This window comes from Saccoglossus kowalevskii, chromosome 20, assembly GCF_978046115.1.
Source record: "Saccoglossus kowalevskii chromosome 20, keSacKowa6.1, whole genome shotgun sequence".
NCBI lineage: Eukaryota > Metazoa > Hemichordata > Enteropneusta > Harrimaniidae > Saccoglossus > Saccoglossus kowalevskii.
Genome location: NC_140660.1, coordinates 7002001 through 7022490, shown reverse-complemented (window position 1 = coordinate 7022490; position 20490 = coordinate 7002001). Strand labels below are relative to the sequence as shown.

General features: G+C 34.2%; 1 protein-coding gene across 1 annotated transcript in view; it reads left to right on the top strand.

The window, feature by feature from the left end:
• Positions 1–20490, top strand: part of LOC146729964 (uncharacterized) — a 28866-nt gene that overhangs the window by 7714 nt on the left and 662 nt on the right. The gene's annotated exons all lie outside the window — the stretch shown is intronic.

The window sequence follows — 20490 nt, the reverse complement described above, 5'->3', positions numbered from 1 at the left end:
CCCACCCGACAACCAACTGCTATGCAATACTACTGTCTGATTATCAATTTGTATTTAATGGTGAATGTAGTCTGACGCCATGACCAATATTTATCAATTAAGTTTCAGTGGGGGGTAGGGGGGTTTGGGAAAAAACTAAAGGAATTAAGTTTTTTATCCGACATTGAACTTTTGATGTTCTCCCTTATTGTGTGTAATGTTTTTTTTTTTTTGTTTATGTGTCTTCTTTACTTTACTATATACAGGTTATCTCCATTTTTTTGGAGTAAAAACTGAAAATTGACTCAAATTTTGTCAGTTGGCTTCAAAATTAGGGTTTATTTCCAGAAATATTGGAGAATATAAGAAAAAAGTGCAGAAAATTTTGGCGGAAAAGTCATATTTTTCACAATATGAGCTTGGTTCCCATAATTCACAGTATGGTTTTAGTTGCCTTAAGCTTGCCTTCAAAACTGTCACATATCTAAATTGTGTGGAGTAATTTGTCAAAATATTTCTAAAATTAGTAACTTAGGTAAATACTATAAAGAATCAGTTGAAATTATTGATGCATAGGTATTTGCTTCAACAATTTTTATAAAAAGGCAAATCCAAGTAGCTGGTAGTCAGATTGGAAATTTTTTTTTTTTTTATTTAAACAATATTTTTATTTCGTTTCAATAATGGACATACAACACAAAAAATTACAACACATAAAGGAAAAAGGAAGAAAAAATAAAACAGGGGAAAAAAAAAAGAGAAAAAAAAAAAGAAAAAAAAAAAAAAAAAAAAAAAAAAAAAAAAATGTCAGCTTGGAAATTACCAACCTACCACCTAGCAAATTCTACCTACCACCAGTTCCCTTTTTTCATCACAAATCCACAAAATAGTTCCGTTTATAGTCTGCACTTTCCTTCAGAAGATTAGGACAAAAATAGCTGAATTTTTTGAGTAAAAACTGAAAATTGACTTGAAATTGTTTGTTGGCTCTAAAATTAGGGTTCATTTCCAGAAATATTTAAGGATATAAGAAAAAAAATGGAGAACAATTTGGGCAAGAAGGTCTGGTGGTGAAACGGCAATGAAACAGACATGATCTTGTCGGCTTGTTAAAACATTAAGGAAGAGGAGCGAATGGTTCTATACATTATGCAAGATTCTGTAGGAATCTAGAAAACTTTTACTATAGTCATATTTTTTTTTTACTATATTTTTTAGCTCCGCTATCAACTTTGTCGAGCGGAGCTTATCATATGAGTGATTGTCCGTCGTTGTCCGTATCAATGTTTTACTTTTTTGACTTCTTCTTGAAAACTACAAGCCTGAATGATTTGATACTTAGTGTATATGTACCTTGGGTAGACCTCACTCAGATTTGTTCATTTCATGATGATATCTTCAATTCTCTAATTTTGGTGAATATTTTTCTCATTTTTTGTAAAAAGTGATATTTTTCACTTCTTGTTAAAAACCGCAAGTTCAATTGCTTTGATATTACATATATACCGGTAGGTACTACATGTGGACCTCTCTCAGATTTGTTCGTTTTGTAATGATATCTTCAATTCTCTAATTTTGGTGAATATTTTTGTCATTTTTGGTAAAAAGTGATATTTTTGACATTTTGTTAAAAACCGCACGTGCAATTTCTTTAATATTACATATATAGGTACTAAATGTGGACCTCTCTCAGATTTGTTCATTTTGTAATGATATCTTCAATTCTCTAATTTTGGTGAATATTTTTGTCATTTTTGGTAAAAAGTGATATTTTCGACTTCTTGTTAAAAACCGCAAGTCCAATTGCTTTGATAATACATATATAGGTACTACATGTGGACCTCTCTCAAATTTGTTCATTTTGTGATGATATCTTTTAATCTCTAATTTTAGTGAGTATGTTTTAAATTTTTGGTAAAAAGTTATATTTTTGACTTTTTGTTGAAAACCGCAAGTCTGATTGCTTTTATATTACATATATAGGTACTACATGTGGATCTCTTTCAGATTTGTTAATTTCGTAGTGATATCTTCAATTATCTAATTTTGATGATTATTTTTGGTGAAAAGTGATATTTTTGAATTCTTGTTGAAAACAGCAAGTCCTGTTGCTTTGATACTGTACATATTGTTCATTTTCTAATGATATCTTATGTTATATAATTGTAATGTGCATTGCTAACAGCGGAGCTATCTCAGCCAACAGGCTGCTTGTTTAACCCAGCACTCACCATAACAAGAAAAACTTGTAAGGAAGTCTTCAAAATTGGTGGAGAAACAATGTAAGAATTCTAAACATTTCAAATTATGTATTAAGCTAGAAGCCTACTCATGATTTCAGATATTTATTCATTTTCCAATAAATTGTCCTTATAAAAGATTTTGAAAAAATGTGGGTCACCAGCTTAGTTTTCGAGAAAATGATGGTCGTATTTAGTGGATAGTGGTCATATTGAAAGTATTATAATGCTTTTACTTATAGGTTCCTATGGCAGAGATATTATGCTATGTCAAATTGTAGGCTTGTGACATAGGCTGAAAAAATTATAGATTGTGAATGATGGGGTACTTTTTGTTGTCCTCAATTATTTCAAATATCTGGGTTTTAAAAAGTGTCAAAAAATGCAATTTTTCTTTAACTTTGTGCTCCATGAAGTTGTTCTAAAAATAGTAATTTTTGAAAACTATTAGGACAAGTTTCTCAAAATATATTCACTGGAACAAACAAAAGAATGCTAATTCATGGTGCCATGGGACAATGGGCTTTATGATTTAACACAATAAACCAATGATCGTTTTCATGCAATATATGACCAGTTTTCTCAAAAATTGTCCAAAGGTCTACTTTAAAAAACTTTTGTTTTTTTGGACAGTGCTAGTACCATTTATGTGTAAGTGTAAGTAAGGGGAAGTTAGCCACGTAAAATACCTTATATATTTTTTACACCTTGAAAACCATCGCCCACTGACACAGATAATCGAAAGTACGTTGCCTCCTTACAATTCAGCAACTGCTAAAGTTGAAGGACAGTTCAATCGGTCACATTTGCAGAAGATCGTTGCTAACAATAGGCGATTGGAATTAGCATAACGTGCTACAACAACACCATTACATTCCATACTTGGGAACCATCGACCTGTTTCAAATCTCTTTGGTTAAAAAGTTTTCGTTCCTGTTCATTGAGTGAACTAATTGTATTACTGATTGTCGGCCGTCGTCAGCATCTGCTCCAACTTATTTTTTTGGCTTCTTCTTGAAAACTACATGTTTGATTGCGTAGATACTTAGTGTATATATACCTTGGTTAGACATCTCTTAAATTTATTTCAATTCCTGATGATATCTTTAGTTCTCTAATTTTGGTGAATATTTTTGTCATTTTTGGTAAAAAGTGATATTTTCGACTTCTTGTTAAAAAACGCAAGTCCAATTGCTTTGATATTACATATATAGGCGCACTACATGCGAACTTCACTCAGATTTGTTCATTTTGTAATGATATCTTTAATTCTCTAATTTTGATGAATATTTTTGTCATTTTTGGTAAGAAGTGATATTTTTTGCTTCTTAAAAACCACAATTGCCTTGATATTATATATATATATATATATATATATATATATATATATATATATATAGGTACTACAGCTGGACCTTTCTAAGATTTGTTTATTTCATGATGATATTCTCAATTTTGATGAATATTTTTCTGATTTTTGGTATAAAATGATATTTTCCACTTCTTGTTGAAAACCACAAGTGATGCAATGATATTTTCGATTCTCTAATTGAAATGTGTAATACTGTGAAATACTTTATTTTCACTTGGAATAAATTTTTGCTTTTTTTACTGAAGGAATGATTCAGTGAAAATAAAATCCAGCAAATATACCGGTACCTTTTTTCTTATATTTCACATTTAACTCGTCAGAAATCAGTGAAAATAAATTCCATAGAAAACACCCAAAAAGTTTAATTCCAGCTTAAATAAAGTATTTTACAGTAAAATGATTTCTGAAATTAAAATATAATACATGACAATTTTTGTAAAATCTAACATTCTGTTGTTTTTCCTTTGATCGCCATTGTTAACTTTGGGGACAATATACAAATTGATCTTGTCTATTTCTCTCCACCTGAAGGTTGATAAAAATTGACAAACGTTTTGATCAAAAACCAAAAGCCAATGTCAGATACTGTCTGTATATATAATAGGTGATTTTCCATTCAACAGCAAGATCTTGTAAGTTGCGTGAAAGACTCGCACCGAACGTTTGCCGCAAAACTTGAACGATTTTATTTTGAACGCAAATTTCTTTATTTCGTATCTAACGACAGGGAAATAATGTGTTGAATACCCTTACATTATAGAAGCATGGAAATGTTCCCCAAAATACTTTCGCGTTTGTCGAATCCCACGCGATGTTTGTCGTCACTACGAAGCTATGACCTTTGTCCTGTTTTTAGTTCAATTTCACACATAATTTAGTTAATTTTAAAGCCAATTGACAAAATACGAGTAAATTTTTAGTTTTTACTAAAAAAATTTGGCCATTTTTGTCCCAATCTTCTGAAGGGAAGTGCAGACTATATATAAACAGGACTATTTTGTGAATTTGTGATGAAAAGAGGGAATGGGTGGTGAAAAATTTAACTTCCAAACTATCAGCTACTTGGATTTGCCTTTTTATATAAAATTTTGAAGTGAATATCAATGCATCAATAATTTCAACTTATTCTTTATAGTATTTACCTAAGTTACTAATTTTAGAAATATTTTGACAGATTACGCTGCAAAATTTAGATATGTGACAGTTTTGAAGGCAAGCTTAGTCAGCTAAAACCATACTGTGAATTATGGGAACCAAGATCATTATGTGAAAAAAAAATATGCAAATAAAAATACTGGTTAATAAGGTTTATGTTTTATTCCTTATTTGAGTACTTTTCCCAAGCTAAAAATCCCACAACATGTATTAAAAACCTAAATGATATCTGGTTAATAAGGTATATATTTTATTCATCACTGAGTAATTATCTTTACAAACAGCAAATTTTTCCGCTGGGCTCTGTGCGCGGCGTGCGAACGTCATTCTTATTTATAACGTGACAGAAGCGCAGCTCAAATATCTGACAGACATCATGTTGTTTATATCAGCCACTAGTAAATACATAATATGGATATTTTGAATTAAATGCGCTGTGAGAAAATGTTGGTCACCATTTTATAAAATTCAGCAAGTCAAAAACCAAGTGTGAAATTTATATAGAACAGAAAACAGGATGGAAACCATCGCACATTGTTGAACTACTGTAGAATACTTTATTTTCGCTTGGAATTTATTTTTGCTATTTTCGCTGAAGGGATGATTCCGTGAAAATAAAATCCAGCATATTTACTTTTTTTCCTATATTTCACATTAAACTCATGAAAAATCAGTGAAAATAAATTCCAAGCAAAACGTCTAAAAAGTTTTTTCAGCGAAAATTAATTCCAGCGAAAATAAAGTATTCCACAGTATATGAATGTTCGATTGTGTCAAAGTGAACTACTAAAGTTGTGAACCCCTTTCGGTTCTGCACGTAGTCTGACACTGAAAAAAAAAACGCTATAAAACAGTGAAATCTACATCCTTGTTTGCCTTACACTTTAAGTTTTTGAAGTTGGACAGTTTTTATTAGCAAACACTTGTCTGGTTTATTGCAATGTTTTTGTACGATAAAAATCACTGAAAAACAAACAAATGCATTAAAAAGATTTGTTTTTATCGCCACAGTGCTACACCAACCAAAGCAGTCATGACCTTTTACTTAAAGTTAAAAAAGTTTTCAGAACTAGTTCACAAACTCGGATATGTTAATATATGTATTAGTTCTCGTAATTATACGTGGTTATTCGTAGAAAAGTACGCAAAAAAGCAACCATGGTAGTATTGACCGGCTTGTAGTGTCATTTTTTTGATAATCTTATTATTATATCTTTTTTCCTGTTCTTGGTAATAATTTAAAATTGATATAACATCCCAAAGTTGCAACAAAGAAAGTTTTGCGCTGTGTTTTATGTCTTCAGTGAGGAAATTCTATTTTCTTTGTTAAATTTCATCTGTAAGGTAAGCAGTGTGTTTGAAAGTCACAGAAATGTGATACACAATATCCAAATAAAAAAGACTAGTTTGTACCCATAGGATAGGGTGGATAGCTAGGGTGGGGATAGGTTTGGGGGACTTGTTTGTATTCATAAAATGGGACATAGTGGGTAAGTAGGGAGGGGATGGGTTTGGGAGACTTGTTTGTATTCATAAAATGGGACATGGTGGGTAAGTAGGAAGGGGGATGGGTTTGGGAGACTTGTTTGTATTCATAAAATGGAACATGGTGGGTAGCTAAGGTGGGGGCTGGGTTTGGGGGACTTGTTTGTATTCATAAAATGGGAAATTGTGGGTAAAAGTAAGTGGGAATGGGTTTGGGGGACTTTTCTGTATTCATAAAATGGGACATGGTGGGTAGCTAGGGTGGGATGGGTTTTGGGGGGACTTGTTTGTATTCATAAAATGGGACATGGTGGGTATGTAGGTTTGTGATGAGTTTTGGGGACTTTTTTTGTATTCATAAAATAGGACATGGTGGTAGCTAGGGTGGGATGAGTTTTGGGGACTTGTTTGTATTCATAAAATGGGACATGGTAGATAGGTGGGAATGGGTTTTGTGAATTTGTTTGCATTCATAAAATGGGACATATGGTGGGTAGCTGACTGGGAATGGGTTTGCAAACTTGTTTGTATTCATAAATTAGGAGATTGTGGATAGCTAGGGTGGGGATGGATTTTGTGAACTTGTTTGTATTCATTAAATAGGACATATGGTAGGTAGCTAGGGTGGGAATGTGTTTGCAAATTTTGTTTGCATTCATAAAATATGACATGGTGGGTAGTTAGGGTGGTGTTGGGTTTGGGGGACTTGTTTAAATTCATAAAATGGGACATGGTGGGTAAGTAGATAGGAATGGGTTTGAGAGACTTGTTTGTATTTATAAAATGGGACATGGTTGGTAACTAGGGTGGGATGGTTTTGGGGACTTTTTTTGTATTCATGAAATGGGACATGGTGCGTAAGTAGACAGGGATGGGTTTGAGAGACTTGTTAATTAGTCCCCGTTCGGACGCAGTCCGAAAACGGGGACTTATGTTTTGCCCTGTGTGCGTCCGTCCGTCTGTCCGTCCGTCTGTCCGTCTGTGCGTCCGTCCGTGATCACCTGTATCTCGAACATGCATGGACCGATTAAGTTCAAACTTCACTCATACATCACACATTATATGGGACATATGCACATGCATTTTTTTCATGATCCGATTAACGATAGCCGAATAGCGGCCATTTTAAGGCCGAAAATGCATCAAAATCGCACATTTTCACCTTTCCGGACCCGGATCTCAGTTATGCATGGACGGATTTTGTTCAAATTTGGTACATACATTAAACATAATAGGACCTTGATGCACGTCTTTTTTCTTTTTTGGATCGGGTTCGAAATGGCCGACTGGTGGCCATTTTGTTTTAAAGAATTCAGTTCTGGATCCGTATCTGAGACATGCTTGGATTGATCGAGTTCAAACTTCACACACACAAGGTACATCATGTCACAAATATGTATGTGCATTTGTTTCATGATCTCATTAACGATAGCCAAATGGCGGCCGCTTTAAGGCCGAAAATGCATTGAAATCGCACATTTTCACCATTCCGGACCCGTATCTCAGTTATGCATGGATGGATTTTGTTCAAATTTGGTACATACATTAAACATAATAGGACCTTGATGCACGTCTTTTTTTTTTCGGATCAAGTTCGAAATGGCCGACTGGCGGTCATTTTGTTAAAGAATTCAGTTCTGGATCCGTATCCAAGACATGTCTGGATTGATCAAGTTCAAACTTCACACACACATGGTACATCATGTCACAAATAGATATGTGCATTTGTTTTATGATCTGCTTAACAATAGCGGAATGATGGTCATTTTAAGGCCGAAAATGCATCAAAATCACGTATTTTCACAATTCCAGAACCGGATCTCAGACATGCATGGATGGATTTTGTTCAGATTTAGCACAATGTGTTGTACATATGCAGGTGCATTTCGGTCATGATCTGCTTTGAATGTATATGTCACTCAAATATGAACGGAACGGGGACATGTCATTGACAATGACTTGTTTGTATTTATAAAATGGGACATGGTTGGTAGCTAGGGTGGGATGGGTTTTGGGGACTTTTTTTGTATTCATGAAATGGGACATGGTGGGTAGGTAGATGGGGATGGGTTTGAGAGACTTGTTTGTATTTATAAAACGGGACATGGTTGGTAACTAGGGTGGGATGGTTTTGGGGACTTTTTTTGTATTCATGAAATGGGACATGGTGGGTAAGTAGACAGGGATGGGTTTGAGAGACTTGTTAATTTGTATTTATAAAATGGGACATGGTTGGTAGCTAGGGTGGGATGGGTTTGGGGGACTTTTTTGTATTTATAAAATGGGACCTGGTGGGTAGCTAGGGTGGGATGGGTTTTGGGGGACTTGTTAATTTGTATTCATGAAATGGGACATGGTGGGTAGGTAGATGGGGATGGGTTTAAGAGACTTGTTTGTATTTATAAAATGGGACATGGTTGGTAACTAGGGTGGGATGGGTTTTGGGGACTTTTTTGTATTCATGAAATGGGACATGGTGGGAAGGTAGATAGGAATGGGTTTGAGAGACTTGTTTGTATTTATAAAATGGGACATGGTTGGTAACTAGGGTGGGATGGGTTTTGGGGACTTTTTTTGTATTCATGAAATGGGACAATGTGGGAAGGTAGATGGGGATGGGTTTGAGAGACTTGTTTGTATTTATAAAATGGGACATGGTTGGTAGCTAGGGTGGGATGGGTTTTGGGGACTTTTTTTTGTATTCATAAAATGGGACATGGCAGGTAGGTAGGTTTGTGATGGGTTTTGGGGACTTTTTTGTATTCATGAAATGGGACATGGTGGGTAGGTAGATGGGGATGGGTTTGAGAGACTTGTTTGTATTTATAAAATGGGACCTGGTGGGTAGCTAGGGTGGGATGGGTTTTGGGGACTTTTTTTGTATTCATAAAATGGGACATGGCGGGTAGGTATGTTTGGGATGGGTTTTGAGGGACTTGTTTGTATTCATAAAACGGGACATGGTGGGAAGGTAGGGTGGGATTCATTTGTAAATTGTTTGTACTCATTGAATGGGATGGATGGATAATGAAATAGTAGATCATATGTTCATTTCAAAAATGTTCTTGACCTGGAAACCGTAACCGCCATACTTGTATATAACGGTATATATAAGTTTCCATTATACAAATATTCTCAGTGTTTTTATTTTCACTGATTAGTAAAAACAGTTTAATACAAAGTAAAAAATTCTACTGTATTCAAAATCACTTTAGTATGCTCTACCCTGAAAGTGTTATTCTTGTCCCAGTCAAAAGTTTTTAAAAAAAAAAATGTTTTGATGTGTTTTAATATTTTTTTTACATGTAAGATTATTCAATAACCACAACAAGGTACATGTATATGTTTAATATCAGAGGTACATTACTTGGGGTTTGCAACTCGCATAGTACTGTATAATAATAATAATAATAATAACTTTATTTAATTAAGCGCAACAATTCCAACATATGAAGATCAAAGGCGCTGATACAATAAACAATCAGTCAAATATTAAAAGCACATTTAAATAAGTGCGTTTTCAGTCTGGATTTAAAAATGTCTACTGAAGGACTAGAACGAACAGACAGAGGTAATTCATTAAAAAGTTTAGGACCTAAATTTTCAAAAGCACGGTCTTTGTATAACACCTTGGACTTTTTACTACACACCTGACGAGTTTTAATAAGAAACTTTGATTCAGATCTTAAACTACGACTAGGTACATAAAATTCGATTAATTCACATAGATAATTTGGGGCAAAACCATACAAAGATTTATACACTAGTAAAAGTAATTTGAAATTGATTCTTTGTACAACTGGTAACCAATGAAGTTTAATAAAAATGTCTGTAATGTGGTCATATTTTCGAGCACGAGTGACAAGGCGGGCTGCTGCATTTTGTACACGAATAAGAGGTTTTATCTTAGTTACAGGGAGACCAGACAATAATGAATTACAGCTGTCTAAGCGAGAAGATATGAATGCATGTACCAACTTTTCAGTATCAGATTGGGATAATGATTTACGAATACGATTAATATTTCTTAGATGGGAATATTCAGATCTACAAATAGTAGAAATGTGTGTTTCCATAGATAGCTGCGAATCAAACAAGACACCTAAGTTTCTAGCACTTGACGAAGCACTAACCAATTCTTCACCAATTGCGATACTAGACAAAGGACACGAGTCTTGTGAGAATCTCCGAGACGACATGCACACAAATTCAGTTTTCGACACATTCAAAAGTAGGAAATTACAAGACATCCAATCGCTAACGTCTTGAATACATGTCTGAAGTATCACCCGGGCGCGAATTTGATCATCTTCAGAAACCGATAAATAAATCTGTGTGTCATCGGCGTAAAAATGATATTTTACGCCGTGACGTCGCAATAACTCGCCCAATGGACGCATGTACATTGAGAACAATAATGGCCCTAAGACGGAGCCCTGTGGAACACCGGTTTCTAATATAGACGTCATATCAGAAAATACATTTCCAATTTTCACTTTTTGAATGCGCTTACTCAAATACGACTCAAACCATTTGATGATGAGACCATTTAAACCAAAATTTGATCTCAACCTATCGATGAGAATCCTGTGATTCACAGTATCAAAAGCGGCTGTATGGTGATATCATGTCAAGATCCCATTCAAGTCTCTTCTCGTAGATAGCGAGACTGAGGCTATGACTTTCTGACATGACACATATCAATGTTCAAGGTTTGTAATGAAAAAATAAAACTTTTCTTGTCACTATCATAGTGAAAAATGTAATACATCAAAAATGTACAGAAAATATAGTTCTCGTAATCCGTCATATCGTGGGCAGATATTTTGATCCACCTGGACATCCCAGTATCCTAGTTACCTCGGGCATGTGCATTCGCATTTTTCTGAGTTGGAACGCTTATGCGAGAGCGAGATTGTGACGGGATATTGGTATCATGTCACCGTAGTTACAAACCCCAAGTAATGTACCTCTGTTAATAATATTTAACATCTTTAACATATTTAACCACAACAAGGTACATGTATATGTTTAATATTTAACATTTATTAAATAATATTTTCATAATACATGCATTAGAGTTCAATCACAATCAGCAAAACATCCTCTGAAATAAAAAACAAACATTTCTGTTTTTTGCTGTATGTGGTGCACAGAAACACATGAGGATGAGAAGACAAATCTTTTTTTTTTGCTTTACTGATATACACCACTTTCCCGGAAGTCGAAGATACAGCGTTTCGCATGCGCGCATATTGTTTTAGGGTGTAACGTAAACTCGCACATGTGATATTGTACTTCTGGGTGTACCAATCAACGTCACAAAATTAAAATTCTTTTCTATCGACTGTCAGCAAACTGACATGTTTGCATTTTCCGCCATGACAAAGCAGGAGTGTTTCTGCACCCCAGTTTCGCTACTTCCGGGAAAGCGTCTATTTCTGAAAAGGGTGCCCTCACTAGGTTTACAAATACTTCACTCAGAGAGTGCAGCACACAGAAAGTTCAATGACCTTTAAAGCTGCATGCCAACTTTGTATAATCTGTAAAAAATCTCACTAACCATTAGAAGCATCACTTAAAGTGCCTGTGAAATGGCTGCTATTTTCACGCCTAAAATTATCATTTGATACATAAATATTATTAATTTTTATGTTTCTAAGCATGAATTATTTTTGTTAAGTGAAAAAATGTGTTTTAAACTCAGTCTACGGCAACTTTATTTTTGTGTATTTTAAAACGAGGCTCCTCATTAGCTTCTTATTTGCATACAGAAATTTCCCTTGTGACGTCAGAAGGGGAAGTCGCATGGCAGCTTGCATTGCCAATACATTTAAATAAGGCAAATTTCTTGTGCAGTTTTTTCGTCTTTGACTATATTGTCACTTATGTACTTGTTTGTCAAGGAAGAATGGACCATAATGAACACATAGTATCAATTTTTGTTGCATGGGGTTGAGTTAGATGCGAAATATGTCCGTTCTGGTGTAGCTGGTCACCGTGATCATCACCGACACTGGCGCACGTTTGTACACGGACAAAATAGAATTTGACGTCGGAATTATCTCGTTATTTAGCAGGTTACTAGGCATGTCACTACACTGTTTTATTTCATCGATCGTCTGAGTAAAACTTTCAAAATTAAAATAAAAGAGAACATATTTTGACATTCTAAACATTAGACTATAGTGATCACTATAAAATAATTTAAAAAACGACAAATCACAGTTACTAAATAAATGACAGCCGCGTGGAAATAAATTGACATTTTGTTGAAATAGGTGAACGCGTTGGGTCACGGCGAGGGCAAGTGCGTTAAAAGTGGCGTTTAATTGGATAACAAAAATAATCGAGATCGACACACATACAGATAAATTCATAGTGGATTCGAGTTAGCGTGATCCTTGGCGTGATTGTCATTATTATAACATTGTATTAAAACTTTATTTGGTGGAAACACATTGACCAAGCCCGGTCAATGTGTTTCAATTTCATAAATTATTACGCAGATCAAGCTGCAAGCATGGAGGTAAAAAAGGACAGAGGTGTGAATTCGACATTCAACACCAATCACCAAACAATTCAGAAACTTTTAGCCTTCGAAAATGAAAACAGTTAGCAGTGTGTAAGGGCTGTGTTTGTCCGACACTTCGTTTTCGTGTCACTGTCAAAATTATTGCTACCTTTTACTTAACAAGAGTCTCTATAAAACGATAATCAGGATCGCAAAAAAAGTCAACTGATTTGAAACACTTGCCGGACGTCCTCCTCTCTTCTGAAATCCGCCTCGGTGATCATGGGCTGGTCCGGAATCTATTTCTTTCAAAAGTGTTGCGCCAGGTTTACGTTGTCGGCGTTTCTCTTTAAACCTAGTCGCTTTTTTTTCATGGACGAAGACAGTTTTTCCCCCCCAAAAAAGAATCTAAGGTTAAGTGATGTCGCACCTTCGAATCGATTAGAAACGTGTAAATACATACACTATGACTATACGTTTCACTGCAACTGCCCACAACACAACATCTAAAAACTCTCTCTCTCTCTCAAAAAAAAAAAAAAAATTGACAAAAAAAAAAAGAAAAAACGCCGACCAAAAAATGTATATCGTTTAAAAGTATACTGAACGACCAGTGTTATTACGACTCAGGGGTATGACTTCCTCTCACATTTTGTCATTTGGTGGCGCACTTTCGGCGACAGTCGGAAATCCGGAAACAGACGACCGTTTCACGATAGGTGGGCGTGGCTGCAACATTGCACAGGCACTTTAAATTCCGAATTTGTACAGTTTCTGAGAAATGAAAACCAGAAATTGAATTTAGACTATCCTAGGGGGCCTTGATTACGAGAATGCATGCTGACTGTGCAGGATAGCAATGCCTCAATATTTCAGGATTTGTTGCCAAGGCAACTGATCTTGTCATCATGGTGATCACAATATTCAATGAGCGGTGTTCTGCATATAATAAATAATACAAAGTGGAAATGAACTTTAACCCTCATCCTACAAAGTTCTTAAACAAAACGCCATAGGGATAGTATAATATGTTAAAGGGAGGTGGTCATCACGCAGCATGTGTTCCAATTTCATGTAAAACAAACTGATTATTTTACATGCACCGACCACTGCCCTTTAATATGCAGGATATAAAGTGAAAAGTTTGTACATCCCATATTAAAAAAAACAACAACAACAACAAAAATAAATATAAACAAACAAAGAGAAAAAAAAACGAATATATAAAAAAGACTTGACTAATAAATAAATTCATTGTTCTAGCGTAGTCGTGGCCTATACATAGGTTTACGGTACAGAACATAAAACTCTGAACATAAATGCGTGTCTGATGATAAAAGCACTGCAACGATTCTATTATCACTTTTAGTTAGATGTGTATCGAGTGAAAAAAACATGTTCCGTCTAAGAGCATCAAATGTAGGAATGTTGGAGGACACAAACATATCGCTAGCACTACAGTCCCTGGGCCGACCAAGGAATAAACAAAATGCATTATTACTGTATACGCAACACAGAGATCATAAATACTTTTGACTAAAGCTGTGTACAATACATTAATAGTCGCAAGTATTATTACAAAATACTGAAAATAACTATTTTGAATGTTATTAATAATTTACTATATCATGATTCACTTAATTATTAAATGTACTTATGTTACACATGCCAACCAGAGGCCTTAGACAAAACTGGCGAGTTGATTACTTCGCGTCACTGTACATAGTAAATACTGTAAAATGACTAATTTTCACTTGGTTTAAATTTCGTTGATTTACCATTTCAGGCATATTCAGTGGGTTTTAAATTCATGGTTTTATCATTTAGATAATGTGTTCCATGCATAAATTTACATATTCACTGGGTTTTAATTTAGCGCATTTTCCAGTCAGCGAAATAAGCAAAATTAAAACCCAGTGAATAATTATTCCTTTTACAGTAGTAAAAATAGCATTGTTTAAGAATATCTGGTGTCTTTTTGCGTAAACCTTTCTGTGTATAGCATGTACAGTGTAAACCAGAACTGGCATTGAATATGTGGAAATTAATTGTTTAACTTGACGAAGGCAGTCATACGGGCACGCTACCCAGAATTTGTCGCGAAATTACGATGACTTAAGAAAACAATCAAGAATTTAGAAATGCTAAATGTACGAACAAAAAATAAACGCTATACAAGAGTTAAATTTGACGAGCCGGCATTTAGAAATGAAATATTAATCTGTGTAATAACAATTTTTATGGGGCGGTGGTTATCGCGGCGTGTTCTTTTTGATATGGGACTCATAGCGACGTACTCAACGCATGTAAAATACATGATTGATTTACATTAAATTCGACCACCGCTCTTTAATTAGGCTGATTGTGTGCGTTTGTTTCTTTGAATAACGACAAATGCAAACAGGAACTCTCTCGGGGCAAGCCCTGTAGTGCGTATGTCAGCCTGTGGGCAGGAAATATTTTAATAATTAATTATTAAACATATTTATGATAATTTGATTATTTTCATTACAGTCATGATGAATGTATCTTATAAATGTCTACAAAAGTTGTAACTGAAAAATTATCTGACACATTTGGCCAAGCAAGCGTGAAATTGAAAAATTACAATGCCTCTTGCATCATGGTCTACTGTTTAAAACCATCAGCATCATATCAGGGTAAAGCGACATCGAACTCAGGGGACGACATTTGTCACCATTAAAAAAAATTGTAACCCACAAAATTTATTCATAATTTTTCAAAAATGTTGATCAAAAATTATCAGAAAAATATAAAAAAATCATAAAAAAATGTAAAATGTTGCACTGAAAATGGGGCAGAAAAAATTCCTGCTCAAAAGGTTAAAGATGTGAGTAGAAATATTCATATTTCAACATGCTGATTTCTACCTTTCTGCTTGGCTGGCCAATCAGAAATGAGTACTGTAGTGACTCAATGATAATTCATCCAATCAAATAATTCAGTTAACTATTTTTTGGGACAGATAATTTTTACACATATTCATGTTGCAGAGCCACACACGAGTCCAGTTTATTTTATATTCTCTCTACAAGGATATTTTTTGCAAATCTATTCATGTTGCTGGGCCACACACAAGTCCAGTTTATTTTATATTCTCTCTACAAGGATATTTTTTGCAAATCTATTCATGTTGCTAGGCCACACACAAGTCCAGTTTATTTTATATTCTCTCTACAAGGATATTTTTTGCAAATCTATTCATGTTGCTGGGCCACACACAAGTCCAGTTTATTTTATATTTTCTCTACAAGGATATTTTTTGCAAATCTATTCATGTTGCTGGGCCACACACAAGTCCAGTTTATTTTATATTCTCTCTACAAGGATATTTTTTGCAAATCTATTCATGTTGCTGGGCCACACACAAGTCCAGTTTATTTTATATTTTCTCTACAAGGATATTTTTTGCAAATCTATTCATGTTCAATACAAACTGTAGAATACATAATTTTCATTTGTAATTTATTTTCCTTTTTTCACTGAAGGAATGCTTCAGTGAAAATAAAATCCAGTGAATATACTTTTTTTCCTATATTTCACATTCAACTCATCAAAAAATAAATTCTTCACAAAACACCTGAAAATTAATTCCAGCTAAAATAAAGTATTTTACAGTATATACAACTAAGCTCAATCTAAGCAAATAACAACGAATAAACGGCAAGGTAAATACTACGTCAAATTATAGTAACCACGTACTGCGTGTGTGACTCGAACCGGCGCTCGCGTACGGCACCTAACCTGGTTGTGTCACAAAAGAAGTTCACAGATTGTTATCTAGAATGTCATCAAGGATGAGTTGAACACAATAGATGACAATCACACAGGACACAAGTAGTCAGACTTTAGCAGAATAATAAGGTTATCTAAATATAAGAGATTCAACAAGTAGCAGTTGGTTTATAGAATAAACCGAGTTGTTTGGATTAATACATTGCTGCCGGTTGTTTTTTCTCTTTAACAAACAATTAATATTTAAATTATTAATTAATATTTAAATTAGATTAATTAGATACTGTATTCGATCTTATTGACTTAGAAAACTAACCAGACTTTCAGACGCTGTATCTACTTGACGTATGGTGACTCAATGTTCACTGTAAGGTCACTGACCTTTAAAGAATCTGGGGGTGTTAGATGTGGGAATAAGGGATCTACATATGTGTGACAACAAATTAGGAACTATATGTTTTGCCATTGGTGGAAGGATACATGGAAATACCAGTGGGAGCTGTGATAAGGCTTTTGCACATTTTGCGTATTGATATTATGCTATGTTTATGTGGTTCGGCCTTGAGTTTAAAAAATAAACACAGTTTTTAAGGATTTCAAAATGGTTACGTCATAATCTTAACAATATGAGATAGAAAATTAGAGGTTTGTCTACGGTCAAATTGATAAAGCACGTACTAAATGCAATTCAAATTTTGAACCACTGAGCATGTTACTGCACATGTATGAAATGCATTATGGGAGTTAACTTCAAATTTTGAACCACTGAGCATGTTACTGCACATCATGCAATGCATTGCATTATGGGAGTTAACTTCAAATTTTGAACCACTGAGCATGTTACTGCACATGTATGCAATGCATTATGGGAGTTAACTTCAAATTTTGAACCACTGAGCATGTTACTGCACATGTATGCAATGCATTATGGGATATAACTTCAGATTTTGAACCACTGAGCATGTTACTGCACATATATATGCATTGCATTATAGGAGTTAACTTCAAATTTTGAACCACTGAGCATGTTACTGCACATGTATGCAATGCATTATGGGATATAACTTCAAATTTTGAATCACTGAGCATGTTACTGCACATATGTGCAATGCATTATGGGAGATAACTTCAAATTTTGAATCACTGAGCATGTTACTGCACATATGTGCAATGTATTATGGGAGATATATTGAGTTAGTCATCTTGAAAAACATCTTAAAATATAACTATGGATTTGAAAATTAGTTTCAGCTGGAATTAATTTTCTTTGAAAAGATTTTTTGAGTATGGAGTTTATTTTCAATGATTTTTGACAAGTCAAATGTAAAATATAAGAACAAAGTATATTCGATGGATTTATTTTTTTTACTGAATCTTCCTTCTGGCAAAATTATCGAAAATTATTTCCAAGTGGAATTAAGTATTTTACAGGTAATGCTTTATTTCAAAAAAACAAAGTGTTAATATTTTTCATAAATCTTTAGTAGTCCAAGTGGGCTACTAATTTTGAAAAACGGTTGCCCTAGGATAAAATTTGGTAGTCTGTCTGTTAATTAAAATCCATGTAATGACTTCATAATGTGCATGACCCCCTAAGCTGATTAAAATAAAGATATATTTTAATTAACTGATGCTGGTTATACGCTCTTATACATCTCATCAACTACAATTTGGGGGCGGAGCTACATCCCTGAACGTTCTATGTTGCTAAGACGAGCACTACTGTGCCATGTATTTCTATGGACTCTGTGCAAGCGGCTGTGGAACAGAAAGTCGAGAATACAGCACCAACTTAATTTTGAAGTAATCCCGAGCAACCAAATTCATATATGTTGCACATGTAGGGCTAATCTTGTTACACTGTTCAGGGGAGTCTCAACAATCATCCCAAAGTACTGTTTTCTGAGAGTTTTCGGCCTTTGTTTTCATCATGATGGTTGCTATAAGCGTTGAAAATGCCTGAATGTCCACCCCCAAGAATAGGAGATACTGTAAAATACTTTATTTTCGCTATTTTCGCTGAAGGGATGCCTCAGTGAAAATAAAATCCAGCGAATATACGTTTTTCCCAATATTTCACATTCAACTCATCAAAAATCAGTGAAAATAAATTCCAAATAAAACACCCAAAAAGCCTATTCAGCGAAAATTAATTCCAGCTAAAATAAAGTATTCTACAGTATTTCATTCCTGCGATCACTTGAATACTAAAGAACTCAATCCATCCCAGAATGCTTCACTTCCAGAATGCGCCGTAGCACATTGCTTACATACAAAGCAGCGCTTTGTTTTGTAAGATTGTCAAATCTGAACAAGTGGGGGCAAGGGTTATTTTTGTTCAAAGTAATTGCAATATTTTTTTGTCCGTACAACGTAAATTGAAAAAATAAATTCCGTAATTCTGTAATCACAGGCTAGACGTACAATGTAGTCAATCAAATATTTTGTTCGTACACTGTAAAAATGTGTAATTTTTTTCGGTACGTACAGGAATTTTGTAGGTTTTCTTTTTTAATTTTCCGTAAAATGTAAAATAACCTTTTATTTTCAATTTTCACTGTAAACTGTAAAAACGTCTTTTTTTCCTTGTAAATTGTAAAAGCCCTTTTTATTTCCCGTAAAACTGTACCAGCTACCCCCTTCGCCCCCCCTGAACAAAGTGACATAGGGGGGTTGGGCTGGGTGCCCTGGGGTGGGGTTGGGCTTTCACAATAAACACAATAAAAGTAATTATATAAATTGTACTCAAAAGCCGAACAAATAAATTTAATTTTAATCAGATTGAACCCCTCACCCCCCCCCACATACACAGAATGGAATAACCCTGCTTTATTATCTATAAAAGGTCAAACCTTTAATTATTGAATTATGTGGGTGTACCGCATTATATATTGATGGGCATCTCACCACTAGAGAATTGATATCTGGAATGTGATGAAAATTTAATTGCCGCTCACTTAAAATAAACTATCTTCAAGTATTTTTGTTGTTTCTTCTCGGGGGGGATATCTGGGGTTGAATATAAGGAATTGAATCAGTGAAGGAAATTCTTATTCTTCCTTGTGCTGTTTACACAACAGGTAGGAATATGTTAACAAGTTTCTAATTTTAATTATTTTTTTTAAATTTCTATGGGATGATAAGCATCGTCAAAATTGTGTCACATTTGTTGAAACACTATGAATAATGTATTTAATTATTTTAGTGATAATTAGCGTAGCAATGTATATGTGGTGGGTATTCATGAAATTATGGTTACAATGTTGCAATATTTTTAGGAAAATGTTCGTTAATTGAAATCAACAGGCATTTGTATCATATGACATTGTTTTTGTAGGTTTCACACCATAATTAGAATTTGTGGCAAATACAACTGTGATATACTTTATTTCAGCTGGAATTAATTTTCGCTAAAAAGACATTTTTTGTGCTTTGTATGGAATTTATTTGTCCCCGTTCAGTTCAGACGAAATTCTTTGACCGGATTTCATTCAAAACTTGGCATACAGTCATTGTCTTTGTAGGTTTCACACCATAATTAGAATTTGTGTCAAATACAACTGTGATATACTTTATTTTAGCTGGAATTAATTTTCGCTGAAAAGACATTTTGGGTGTTTTGTATGGAATTTATTTTCACTGATTTTGACAAGTTGAATCTAAAATATAGGGAAAAAAGTTACATTTGCTGGATTTTATTTTCACAGAATCATTCAAAAATTATTTCTAAGTGAAAATATAAAAAATTCTACAAAATTCCTATTTAAAAAAAATTTGAAATGCTTGTATTTTAAATTATTCTATTTCCTATTATGCAAGAATTACCAGGCCTTACGTTTATGAGTGAAATTTTAGCGTCAAAACTCTTTTTAAACTGTTTTAAATGGCGAAGTGATACGTTTAAAGTGAGTAGTCAGCCGAGTAAATTTTTTTATTCCTGCCATTTGACAAGTTTTGAATTCGGGCGTTACCTTAGAAACTTGCTTGCT